The sequence below is a fragment of the Enhydra lutris genome, unplaced genomic scaffold, assembly GCF_002288905.1.
Source record: "Enhydra lutris kenyoni isolate GAN:26980312 unplaced genomic scaffold, ASM228890v2 scaffoldscaffold35, whole genome shotgun sequence".
Lineage (NCBI taxonomy): Eukaryota > Metazoa > Chordata > Mammalia > Carnivora > Mustelidae > Enhydra > Enhydra lutris.
This window is the reverse complement of record NW_019154119.1, coordinates 13,626,192-13,639,666: the sequence shown is the minus strand read 5'-3', so window position 1 is coordinate 13,639,666 and position 13,475 is coordinate 13,626,192.

The following is a 13,475-nucleotide window of genomic DNA, read 5'->3' as shown; positions in this document are numbered from 1 at the left end:
GATAAGAGCAGGATTTTCATAATGGGACTGATTTAAACCACTTCGGGACCTCAGTATCCCCAACCATTCTGAGTTTGGGCTTTCTCATTTGGAAGATGAAAACAATATGTACCCCGATGAGGACGTCACCAGTAATGAAGGACCTCGAGAACAACGGGACGTGAATTGGGAAAGTACTCCGCGTATCAGCATAGTGGCATCTAGGAAGCCCTCACAATAAGTTGTATTATGGATAAAACTTCTTTCTTTTCGCAGGAAATGGTCTTTTGAAGTTCATTTGGACCCTTTTGAACCATTTCTACCGGCTTGCTACCGGACACTATTGCTTGATAGTCAATGTGTTTGTTGTGCCCAAATGAATTGGTTACTTAGACTGTATCAAAATTATCAATTAAAAAAAATGAGCAATTCATTCAGAATCCTTGTGCAGCCAAGACATTGAGTTTGCTGAGGGAAACTCAGTAATTGAGTGTTTGCTCCCCATTGAGTAAGCTGAGGGAAACAGTAATAGTAGTGAGAATCGTAATAGCTACAACTTATAAGGAGCTCACTCTGTATAGGCACTATTGTAAATAGCATATGTATTTAACATATGGGATCTTCAGAACAAGGCTATGAAATAGTTACATTACCCCCATTTAACAGGTAAGAAAACTGAGGCATGGAATTCAACTTGCACAAGGATTGTGGTATGAATAACACACCTCCCCACCTCCCCATTCCCCTCCCACCCTCTACTCCTCCCTCCCCACCGTGATACAAAGATGTCCATATCCAGATCCCTGGAACCTGCAAATACATTTCCTTGCTTGGGAAAAGGACTTTGTCAATGTGGTTAAATTAAGGGTCTTGAGACGGAGACGCTATTTTAGATTAGCCAGGTTGGGGCAAATCTAATCATAGGGATCCTTCTAGGAGGGAAGTAGGAGGGGAGCAGGAGGACCAGGATTGGATATATTCCAGATGGCCGTAAAGGGCTGAGTGGGGCGGGGCCATGGGCTAAGAAGTGCGGGCAGCTTCCAGCAGCTAGAAAAGGCAAAGAGAAAGATTAGCCCCCAATCCTCCTGAAGATGCTGACACCTTGAGTTTAGCCTACTCAGGCTGACTTTGGACTTCTGACCTCCAAGACTGTAAGACAAATAATTTGTGTTGTTTGAGCCACTGATTTTTTGATAATTTGTTAGAACAGCAATAAGAAACTAATATGTCAAGTGACTCTCCCAAGGTCACACAATTTAGTTTCAGTGGGAATGGATGGAGCTTGAATACTAACCAAGGTGGTTTGGTTCCAGAAAATTCACACTTAACTACCATGCCTCACTTCTTTCTAAACGTGTTACCTAATATTTAATTGTTGTGACTCATATGGTCCTTGTCACAAAGCATTTGTGATCATTATTAAAAGTCCAGGAACAGGGGTGCCTGGGTGGCTCAGTGGGTTAAAGCCTCTGCCTTCGGCTCAGGTCATGATCCCAGGGTTCTGGGATCGAGCCCCGCATCGGGCTCTCTGCTCAGCGGGGAGCCTGCTTCCCCCTCTCTCTCTGCCTACTTGTGATCTCGGTCTGTCAAATAAATAAATAAATAAAAATCTTAAAAAAAAAAAAAAAAGAAGTCCAGGAACGTATCGTGGTAGACAGAAAAAAATGTGGCCACAGTATTTTTACTCCATTTGTAAAGAGATGGCATCTCTTTCGCCACCCCTGGAATCTGGGCTACCCCAAGCCTTGTTTTGGAATTAGAATGGGGCGAAGGTGAGGTTATAGCTTCCGTCCTCGCATCTTGGAACATCTGTGCCATCACATCAACAAGCTCAGTCTAGTCGATGAGAAGCCAGAGACAGCACCAGGGGGCTGGGCGAACCGCCAGCATGAGCTGCCCAACCTGTAAATGAGGCCACTTTGACTATTTCTGCCCTGGCTGAACCTCCGTCTCAGCGCACACACATGGCAAAGGCGAGGCGAGGCCACGAGAACCATCCAGCTGACCCACAGAATCACCAGAAATAATACACTCATTACTGTTATTAGCCACGAAAATTTAGGGTAATTAGTTATAAAGCAATAGATAACAGACATACAGGCAAGGTGCAGGGGATAGAATTCATTTTCCCCCTGTAGATTAAGAAAATATTCAATTCCTAAAAAGCCAATTTCCAAAGCAGCAGCAAACACTGATCTGATGCTGACTGAAATTAATTTCCTCTCTCAATTCCAGGTCCCGGAAATATATTAGGAAGACAAAGTTAATGTCTACAAGGGTGCTGGCGACCTTGTGTATTCGATTCTCTCAATAACCCAGTCACAATCGTCATTTGAAGATAAGGAAACTGAGACCCGGAGAGATTGAGTCTCTTGTCTGAGGTCATGGAGCTAGAAAGCAGCAGATGAGGATTTCTAACCTAGAGTTGCCTGGCACAAAAGTCCATTCTTTTTCCAAACTCAGCTGAAAATGTTCTCAGCAGTCCCTAGAGACATCATTTTGCTCTTGTAACTGTGTCCAACTAGTTTTCATCAGTGAGTGGAAAATAGCCAAGATATGATATTCTATGAAATTTCCTTTAACACTCAGGATCCACTGGTAACGGTTGCCAGGCAAAATGTCTTATGCTAAAATTGCCTGTCTTAGAAGACGTTAAAACAGTTTTAAAGAGCCGACTCCTCTCAACATGCATTATATTGTTAGCTTTGCTCTTTTTTTTCCCTCTCTCTCTCTGAAATATGAATTGAAAAAAAAATCTTTATCTTAAATAAAAAACACTGGTGCTGTAAATTGCAATCGGAGGGCCCAAAACAATTGGAGAGGGAAACGTACAGTTGAGATGGTCTATTATCCTTGCAGAATCCATTTGGAAACGTGCACGCACAGAACATGGGGGAGAAAAAAGAAAAAAAAAAAAACAACCTTCTGGTTGTTTTCTGTCATTTTCCTTGTCTTTCATTTTTGTCTTGTCACTATTTTCAATCAAAGGGAGTGTGTGAGAAGCACATTGGCCTGGGTTCAGAAAGGAAGGGAAGTATAGTCAAGAAATAAGGACTTATCTGTCATAAGAAAAGCTACTTAAAATTCACTCAGTATAATAATCTTACTTATTAATCATTTCATAATTAGAATATCTTTGAATAATGTTTACATATTTTTATCTTAAAAGAGTACTGCATACTAGTTATATCAAGAGTTAAAAAGGAGGTGAATGAGTGTAAAAATTACTCATAGTTTCAACATTTAGGCTGTTTATCCTTGACATGTTGGTATCTTTCTCTTTTGCATACTTTTTTTTTTTTTTTTTTGGTGGGATAATCTGGCATCCTTTATATTTTTTATTATAACATCAGCTTTTAAGTTTTGTAGAAACTTTTCAGAGAAATCAATAGATTTTAGCATGGGATGCTACACTTCCCCTTTGCCTGAGGAAGTTAGAATTGTGTGAGGGTCCTTCTGGCTGTACCACTGGTATCAAATATATGTTACCAGCATTTAGCACTAGGAGTCCACAAATGGTAACCCTCCTAGAATGTGCAAGACAGTCTTGAAAAGCAAAGAATTCCCACTCCAGTGCCATCCATGCCTCAACTGAGAAACACAAACCATCAGGCATGATCATGACTCATAACTCATTCATGGTTAGTGGCCGCTTTGGAAGACGGTCTGTCATAGGCTTCTGGAAGCTAAACACGATCCTACCATATAAAAAAGCAATTGCACTCCCAGGTATTTACCCAACTGATTTAAAAACTTATATTGACACAAAAGCCTGCACATGAATATTTATAGCAGCTTTGTCAATAATCATCAAAAACTAGAAACAACTGACCACGTCCCTCAGTAGGAAAGTGTATAAATGAGCATTGGCCCATCCATACACAGAATACTAGTCAGTTGTAAAAAGGAATAAACTATCCAGCCCCGCAAAGATATAAAGGAGTCTTAAATGCATACTACTAAGTAAAGAAACCCATCTGTAAAGGCCACATAGGGTATAATTCCATTTATTTGACATTCTGGAAAAGGAGAACTCTAGGAACAGTGAAAAGACCAATGGTTTCCAAGTTGAAAGGTGAAGCACAGGAAAATTTCTCAGAGGGGCAAAACTCTTTTGCATGATATGCTAATGGTGAATAAAATGCATCTGTCAAAAGTTATTGAAATGTATAGCACAAAGAATGGACTTTCACGTAAACAAATTAAAAAAAAAAAATACCTTGCAGAATGAGGGATCCAGGGATGGAATGTGAACTTTGGTAAAGCAAAGTAACTATATTAGAAATGAATGAAATAACCTTAGGGAAGGGGTTGGGGAAATGTGCGGACCTAGCTCTCCGGAGATGAGTGGTGTCTGTAAGGCTGAGAGCACAGGGAACTATATAAAACGTGGTGTTCTAGCTGATGAAATTGTTTCTCATAGGAGTACAGATGAACGACTCTGATGCCACTGTACTATGTGCTAGCACTGAACGAGCCTAGAACATCCTGTGGTGTTAGCAGTTGAGGAAGTGCCAAGATGGAGAGGAGGGAAGAGGAGGGGGAGGAAGGGGAGGAAGAGGAGGGAAAGGAGGAAGGGGAAGAGAAGGAGGAAGAGGAGGGGAGGAGGAGATTTTGCCACAGAGATGCAAAATCCAACTGTGAGAGCACCAATGCCAATGCTGGAGCAGTCTGAGAACCAAAATAAATAAAGTGGTATTCTATAAATCTAATTGTCTCTCCTCCTGATTTTTAAATGAATTTGCTTCTAACTTCTTACTTCTATTCACTTTATTATATTATAATTATAGTTTTAATTGTAAAATTTATTTATATCCGTATGTACTCATGGATGTATATCCATGTAAATAAATATAAATAAGTGACTGAATAAATTAAAATCATGAAGAAGAGACAAATCTCTGGGACATAATTTATGTCCATATTCTTATCTTCAGGGAGCTGGAACATAACTCCCTGCTCCTAACTATGGACTTCACTTAGTTACTTCCTTGCAGAGTACAAAACAGAAAAAGAGGCAGATCGCCTTTAGGTGGAGAAACCTGACCAACACTAATGCAACTGGACAGTCAAGGCCAACATGGGCAACCGTGAGTCATGTTGACAGGCTGTGCCCTTGACAAGATGTAATGAAAATGGCACTTGATCTCTGTCTTCTTCCTCTCTGAATCTCATCACTCCAGTCTGATCATGGGGGAAAAAATCAGACAAATCCCAACTGAAGAATGTTTTACAAAATACCTGACTAGCACCCCTCAAAACTGTCAAGATTACCGAAAATAAGGAAAGTTTGAGAAACTATCATAGCCAAGAGAAGCCTAAGCTGACGTGACAACTAAATGTCATGTGGTATCTTGGATGGGATCTTAGGAAAGAAAAAAAAAATAGGTAAAAACAAAGGAAAACTGAATAAAGTTGGACTTGAGTTTAAAATAAGATATCAGTGTTTGCTTATAATTATGACAAATGTACCATATGGATATAAGATGTTAATAACAGAGGGAACTGGATCTGGTTACATGGAAACTCTCTGAACACTCTTTATGAGTTTTCTGTAATTCTAAAGCTATTTTCAAAATTTAAAGAGTTTATATAAAAATTTAAATTCAAGGAGGCAATATGACTTATTGGAGTGGTTTTTGATAAAGAGGAGTTATCTGTCCCAAGTGGCATTTTGCAAATTTGGGGGGATGCTTCTGTTGTTATAGTAAGTAGGGAAACTTTCCTTGAATTTAGTGGACCAAAGAGGATAGCCAGATGCTCTGTAATGTGAAGGATGGTCCTGACCAATGACTGGATTTTGAATACCTCTGGGTATTCATGTAGGTAAAAACAAACAAATATAGGTATTACTTATAATTTTGCATATACATATAAAGTACTTTTTCATGACCTTAGTATGCAATATATAATGCATTTCTTGTTTATATTGAGGGGGGAGATCGGAAACTCTTTTCTTTGGAAGTTTACTAAGACTTGTGTACTGTATAGAAAAACCCCATAACCCAAGATCTCTGCTAATGAAATTTTCATGTCTACCATAAAACACAGAAGTTTGTAGCTGTCACACATATAGTCTTTCTACATGTACACACAAGTAACTAATACATTGTCTCTTAGGGTAGTTGTTTCTCAGTATTTACATCTTGAAATATCTATTATCTTGTTACAGTTTTCTTTTATTTTGCCATTCTGTTACATGAAAGAATTCTACTTGCTTTTTGAAAATTTATGTGTAGGTAGGTTATGTAATTCATGAATTTATTTCCAGATGGTAAAGAAAGCATTTGACTATTTGTTATAAAACAGGGACGTTTGGATCTGACAGGGTTGAGAACCACTAACACTATAAATAGACCTCAGATGGAATCTCTGACAGAGACAGCTAGTTGTCTATCAAAAATCTGGGCTACCTCTCCATGGATACAGTTGTTTCTGGGAAATGGACACCCCGCCTGGAACTACATTTTGAAACCTTCTTGCATCTATCTGAGACTATGTGACTCGTTTTAAGCACTGGAATATGGCAAGGCAGGTAAGTTTTCTCCATCTCCCCCTTCTCTCGTTAGAACCAGGGGCCTCCACAAACATGAAGGATGGGTCAGCCACAAGCCAGAAAGGGCTGAACCTCAGAATTAAGAAAATGAAGAATCTCTGACCACCACAAACACCTGTATTATTTCAAGAGGGGGAATTAACTGTGATGTCATCGAAATGTGGGGATTTTTGTTATGATCGCTGGCATAACGAATACACAGACTACCACTTTCATCACCCATTCATTTAAGACAGCCATTTACCAAGACTAGGTCTTTTTTTTCTTTTTAAAGTGTTTAAAAAGATGCTAAATGTGGTGCATAAACAATGAATTTTGGAACACTGAAAAGAAATAAAATAAAGTAAAATGGGGGAAAAATAAGATGGTAAATATAATAACAGTCTTACAGGGTTGTTGTGAGGTTTCCATGGGATCATACTTAGGAAAACATTTGCACTTTATAAGCCGGATTGCGTCCCTTTGTCCACTGCCATTCTTAGTCCAACTTGCCCATTTATCTACCTGTCACTGAACTTGTAACATCCACTAATAAACTCCCAGACCTCCATGCATAACTCGGGTAGGTCCTGATCGGAGCTCTGAAATGGGTCTTCCTGCTCCAGAGGTTGTTTCACTGTATCCTCTTCATCCTCTTCCTTTATATGCAACATGTCACTGGAAAACCGCACAGCCATTGCTTTCTTTCTGAATCAAGGGCACATTCCAGAAACTCCTTTGGGTATTTTTGCTTAATTCATTCATCAAAAAAAAAAAAAATGGTGTTTGTTTCTTGATGAACACTGTAATTATTGCTCACACATATCACATTTTCCATAACACTGGAGAATTTGCAAATTCATGCAGTGTGGATTTAGGAAAAGAAGTTCAATGTTCAAATCCTGTTTAAATCCCTTGCATAAGTTCCCAAGGGGCCCTCCAGGCTTCACATTTTTGCCCTTGATAAAAGTATTAGCATTTGTTTAAAAATCCTGTAGAAGCTATGAATATGGTAATGCAGAGGTTAATGCCAATGGATGCGTCAGCCCTTCAATGTTCCATTCAGGGCCATGGCCCACAGACCCAAAGTACATGTGACCAACCTTTCCCCAAATGCCATGCTTCCGTAGGCAAGAGTCACAAGTCTTTTCAAATAGAGTACTTTGTTTCCAAATAATACCTTTTCAATACTTCCCAGATTACCCATTTCTGAAGAAACTGAGAAGTTGCCAAAATTTAAGGAGTTTGCATATCTGGTCAAAAATCTTTACGTTCTTATAGCTTATCACAAAGAGTATTTTTCTGCTCATCATGAGAACAACAAATGCCTTTATGCATATTAATTACATGGGAGCAAATGGCTTCAGTGCATGTTAAGAATTTCTAAAGCAATGACTTGATCATTTCCCCTTTATCTTAATGATCCACAATGGTACATTGTTGCCTAAAGAAGTGGTTTCAAAATATGTTGGGTCAAGAATGTCTTTGAAAAGCTCACCACAGTATTGTCTCTTCCCCCCCAAAATGTATACAGAGAGAAAATATGTGACATTTTAGTTGCCTTATGGACATCTAACATCAGCACATGGACCCGAGTTTTAAGATCTTCTGACTTTTTTTTTTTTAAGATTTTATTTATTTGACAGAGAGAGAGAGATCACAAGTAGGCAGAGAGGCAGGCAGAGGGAGAGGGGGAAGCAGGCTCCCTGCTGAGCAGAGAGCCCAATGCGGGGGCTCGATCCCAGGACCCTGGGCTCATGACCTGAGCCGAAGGCAGAGGCTTAACCCACTGAGCCAACCAGGCACCCCTAGATCTGCTGACTTTCAGGATGAAGGTCCATCTGCTCAGACTGCCAAACTCTTTTATCTACCCCTTAACTCTGCTTCCAGGCCCTTCTCACTCTTCTCTGCCCTTTGCCCCCTTCACATTGGTAGGACCACACTCCCTCAGGCTCCTTAACACACCTGGCACTTTCAGGCTTCTGTGCCTCTGCACATTCTGTTCTCCTTGACCTTGAGAAGTCACCCTCTGCACCAATCATCTGATTTACCTGTTATTCCCCAAAATGTTAGCTCAGATTCCATTTCCTCTGTGAAATCTGGTTTTCCAGGCCTATTTTCCTTCTCCCTTCTCTGTGCTCTGATAGTAGAGTCTGTGCAGCCCAATTAACAGCATTCATCATTCTATATTATATTAATTCTGCTTCTCCCTGGGAAGGGATGGGGTTCCCCCGATAATGCCATCTCCAGTCTCTAACACGAAGTCTGATATAAACAGAGGTTATCAATAAATGTTTGTATAATGAATGAAGAAATGAATGGCCTTCTTTATAGTTCAAAGACAGAGAAGCCTAAGCTTAAATATGGACAACTGAAACAAATAACCACTTCCAGTATCAAGAGCAAGGTGTCAGCACACTTCACCCTCAAGCACAATCAACACTCGGTGATTGCCGAGCTGGTTTAATTAGCTTATTTGAGATCAGTCAGAGGCTGGGTCAAGACATGGGAACATGAGCAAGTACCTTCGCTAGATTAAAGCATAGCGGCCAATAAAATTGTCAGGTGAAAAATGAATAGCAATTTTAATGGCTTTCAACGAGATTTTATGAGATGAAAACATGCTACAGGCAAACTTGTTAAAGAAACAAACAGAGGAGGGTGAATGCACACACACACGCGCGCGCACGCACACACACACACATACACACACCCCTAATAAAGCAGGAAGGCTGAGTTGAGGCTCCAGGAAGGGAGTGGGTTGTTGTCCTCATTGGGGTGCAGAACCTGGAATAATAACACAGATTGTGCACAGATCTACCTCTCTCCCTGATGAGACGTGAGAATACAGAGGTAGAGTGGGTTCCCTGCTATTGCCCCTCCCCTCTACCATGCCTCCCCCTCCTCTGGCCACAGCTAGCTCTCTAGCACATGACTCCCAGTTCAAAAGTCAGTGAAGAGCGTTGGCAGGCACCGGGCAAGAAATCAGAGGGTCTGAACTCCAGCGTACCCTGCAGCTTACTTGCTGTGGGAGACAAGGTTTGTTATGCACACTTGTAATCCTGCATTTCTTCATCTGTAAAGCTGGGGCATTCATGCCTTCCTCACTGAAGCAAGAGAGGAAGAGAACAGGAAGCTCCATGCATACCAGGTGGCACTGTGAACATTCGTTTTGTTGTACGCCCCTGGTTGAATCCATGTGTGTGTGTATCTCCCATGAAAATATGAGCTCCTTGAAGGCAGGAGCAATTCTTACTTAATTCTACTTTCTGAGACTCTCGAATATAATAGACAATTAGTTATCGATCTATCTATTTAGCGCAATTTTATACTAAAAAGAATTCTTTACTATGATAGTTCCTGGAGAATAAACTATGGAAAAAAAATAAAATAAAGACTAAGCCATGGTTTACAGTGCCTAAGAAGACTGGCATCTTTCTCTGAAGATACAGCACAGGCTACAGGTAAGACATTAGCAAGATATATGAGATGCTCTGTCAATTAGTTCTCATGCAATAGAGCGGGAGATATTTGTCATAGTCAGTGGACAAAGTGAAATTCAGGCCCCTGTTCACACACAGTTTTTCACACACCTTTTCAAGGAAATGAAGAATATCTTCCAATGACAAAAAAATTCCTGTATTTATCAAACATGTTATTCTTTCACTTCATCAGGCAAACTATATGAGTTTGACTTTAATCCATTGGATAGAAGTTCTTTGAATTCCAAACACAAATACAGAAGCCCAGTTATTAGTTTAGCTGAAACATCTGTTTCCAACTTCCTGAAAGGAAAAGGAGCAGTTGCCAATGTATATACATATTTGAAACAGGGCTCATACTGCACACATGGATACAATATGCATTTGTAAAAATTTTCCAAGTGGTCTAATGTCCCATTTGGTCAGGAGGAATAAGATGATGGAAGCATGTGATACAGGAAAATGAGTATGTACTACAACCTCCCCCTAGCAATTCTCTAGGAATTCTCTAATTCGTCTCTAGGAGAGAATGCCGAGGTCACCACTTAAGAGCCAACACCAACCAGATTCTGGCCATTTGATCTGATGCGGACCTGTGGGTCATGTACCTCCACGAAGGATGTTATCCCTCAGAGAGAAAGAAAAGGGTCTAGTTGGAGTGTGTGTGTGTGTGTGTGTGTGTGTGTGTGTGTGTGAGAGAGTGCATGAGAGGGGGTGGGGCGTGGAGGTGAATTTGGATATAAGATTTCATAATTCTGAGTTCTGGTCCATTTTCCTTTACTCATTCTCTCTATGACTTTGGAAAAGACACTTCATTGTTCCATCATGTAGGGCCTTAATTACTTCATCTGTAAAATGAATCTGTAAAACTAACAGGAAATGGGTCAAGCCTTCTGGACTCCAGATCTCTTGAAATAATAGTATTCTTTAAGTCAATAAACAAGCAGCCAATAGCAGTGAGATTGCAATTCAAATTTCCTAAACAATATCCGAATTGTCTTACAGATTTATCATTAATACATCCCAACCTTCTCCCCACTGTAGGCAGGAAGGATGTAGTTAATCTCAGAAGTTGAAGAAGACAATCACACCCAGTTCTAGGCTCCTGCCTGGCACCGAAGCCCTAAAGCCACATGAGACATATAGGGAGGAAGATAAACTGAGAACCAAGGTTTACCAGGTGGGACTCTATCCAGGATAGATGTTCTGAATGGGTATTTATCAATGCAATGAAAAAAGAAAGCTATTTTCGGGGGAAAATAAAGCAGAACAAAATACAAAGTGAGAGCCTCCTAAGAATTCTCCTTGGAACCTAAATCTGGTCAAATTAATCCACTGAGCAATAGGACAGACTGAAAAGGATCTTTGTTTTGCACCCTGCCAGGCTTCTCAGCTGCAGTACAGTAAGGAGCACTGTTAAAGGATGAAGTAATTATTATCAGGACATGTTACCTAACATCTCTGAGTTTTTGTTTTCCTGTCTAGGATAAAGAGAGAGTAACAGTTACCTTACTGGAAGGTGTTAAATAAAACCAGTAAATGAAAGTTCTAGCACAGTATCTATAATACATAACAGATTAGAAACTGTTAGCCTCCCTGAAATTAACTAACTTGAATTTAAACAAAACAAAACAAAACAAAATGTTAGCTTTACTCTGCTACAAATCACCTTAGCAAAGCAATCCCATTGAATGAAATGCCATCTAGCATCAGCCTGCTTTTCCAGACCTCAGCTGCCTTTTCTTGCTATCCGCACCAGGCACTTAGGTGTGCCTGGTCTCTGCGAAGTCATATTTTAAAATTCAAAAACCATATCCTTAAACATGGAATCCTGAGATCTATTTCTCTGTGTTTATCTGGCCCTGGGGTTCCTCACTTATGGGTATCAGATTTTCTCTCAGTCTGCTGCTATCATCCAGGAAAGGGAACACTTCAGATGAGAAAATTGAGATGAGGAAGTGTGGCGAGAAGAGTCATGGAGGAGAGGTACAGACCCACCTGCTAACTGGTTGACCCCCAGTGGTGAACAGGGGCGGCACCTTACCAGCTGGCTCAGAGGGGGGTGGGGAGTCAGTGAGATGCCCCAGTGGGTGCAGGGGGTTGTGAAGCTGGGGGTGAGAGTGGTGGTGATCAAGCTTCAGGAATCTCTTCTAAGCCCTGGGGACCCATAGAATACCAGGAAATAGAACCCTTTACAGAAATGTTTGCCAAGCATTCAAAGTAACTTATGGCTTGTGATCGATCCAAAGAAGAGGCTGACAATATTATAAATTCCCTACAAATTTTCATAGACATTTGAAAGAAATGGGCACAAACATATTCTGGGAGGCTCCCAGTACCAAAAAAAAAAAAAAAAAAAAAAAAGTGAATGGGTGGAGGTTTAGGGGAGAATAACTTTGGATGAATCTAACACAGGGTCAGAGACAACACATCGTCTGACAACGGGATGGGTATTTTTATTTTTTAAAGATTTTATTTATTTATTTGCAGACAGAGATCACAAGTAGGCAGAGAGGCAGGCAGAGAGAGAGGAGGAAGCAGGCTCCCCACCGAGCAGAAAGCCTGATGTAGGGCTTGATCCCAGGATCCTGGGATCATGACCTGAGCCAAAGGCGGAGGCTTTAACCCGCTGAGCCACCCAGGCGCCCCCGGGATGGGTAGTTTTAAAAGATATTAAGCTAAGTGTCATTGCTCACTAATTTAGCGAGGGAGCCAACAAATGAAAATATCAGGCAAAAGTTGAAATAGATGCTTTAATTGGTTCTTGGCAAGTCAGGGTTTCTAGTGCTCTTGGCTCTTCCTAAAAATGAATATACAGTACCACAGAGCGTTGTTAGGAGCCTTTGTTGGTTCTCACATTCTTTTCGGGTGATACACATTTTTGGAGTTTCAGCTACCCCCAGATCTCTGGTGTGTAGGTTGCCCCTGAAATTCAGCCCTGTCTATCCAAAGCCTGTTGGGCTTCTCCACAATACTGTCCCACAGGTACCTCAAACCAAATATTCAACGTTACCATGCAACTGACGGCTCCCACTATTTCCATGCCCTTCGAGCAGGGCTGGGGAACCCAATGACTGCATTTTCCAGACGTTCTTACAACCGCATTTACAGATGTGATACTAGAGCAAACATTGCATTCAGCGATACATTTCCATTTCCAGAGAGTCAGGCTCAAGGACAGCTTTTCCTCATGTAGGATGTGGACCCATGATGCCTCAGCTCAGGGCCAGCTTCTTTTAGGAATTGTGCAAGAACCTTTTTTCAATCCGGTTTTGTTTTGTTTTTCTTTAACTAGAGAGCATAGATTCTATTTTCTTCATCTGAACCTCGACTACTGTGATTTCAAGATCTTTTTTTTTTTAAGATTTTATTTATTTATTTATTTGACAGAGAAAGAAGTCACAAGTAGGCAGAGAGGCAAACAGAGGGGGAGGGGGAAGCAGGCTCCCCACCGAGCAGAGAGCCAGATGCGGGGCTCA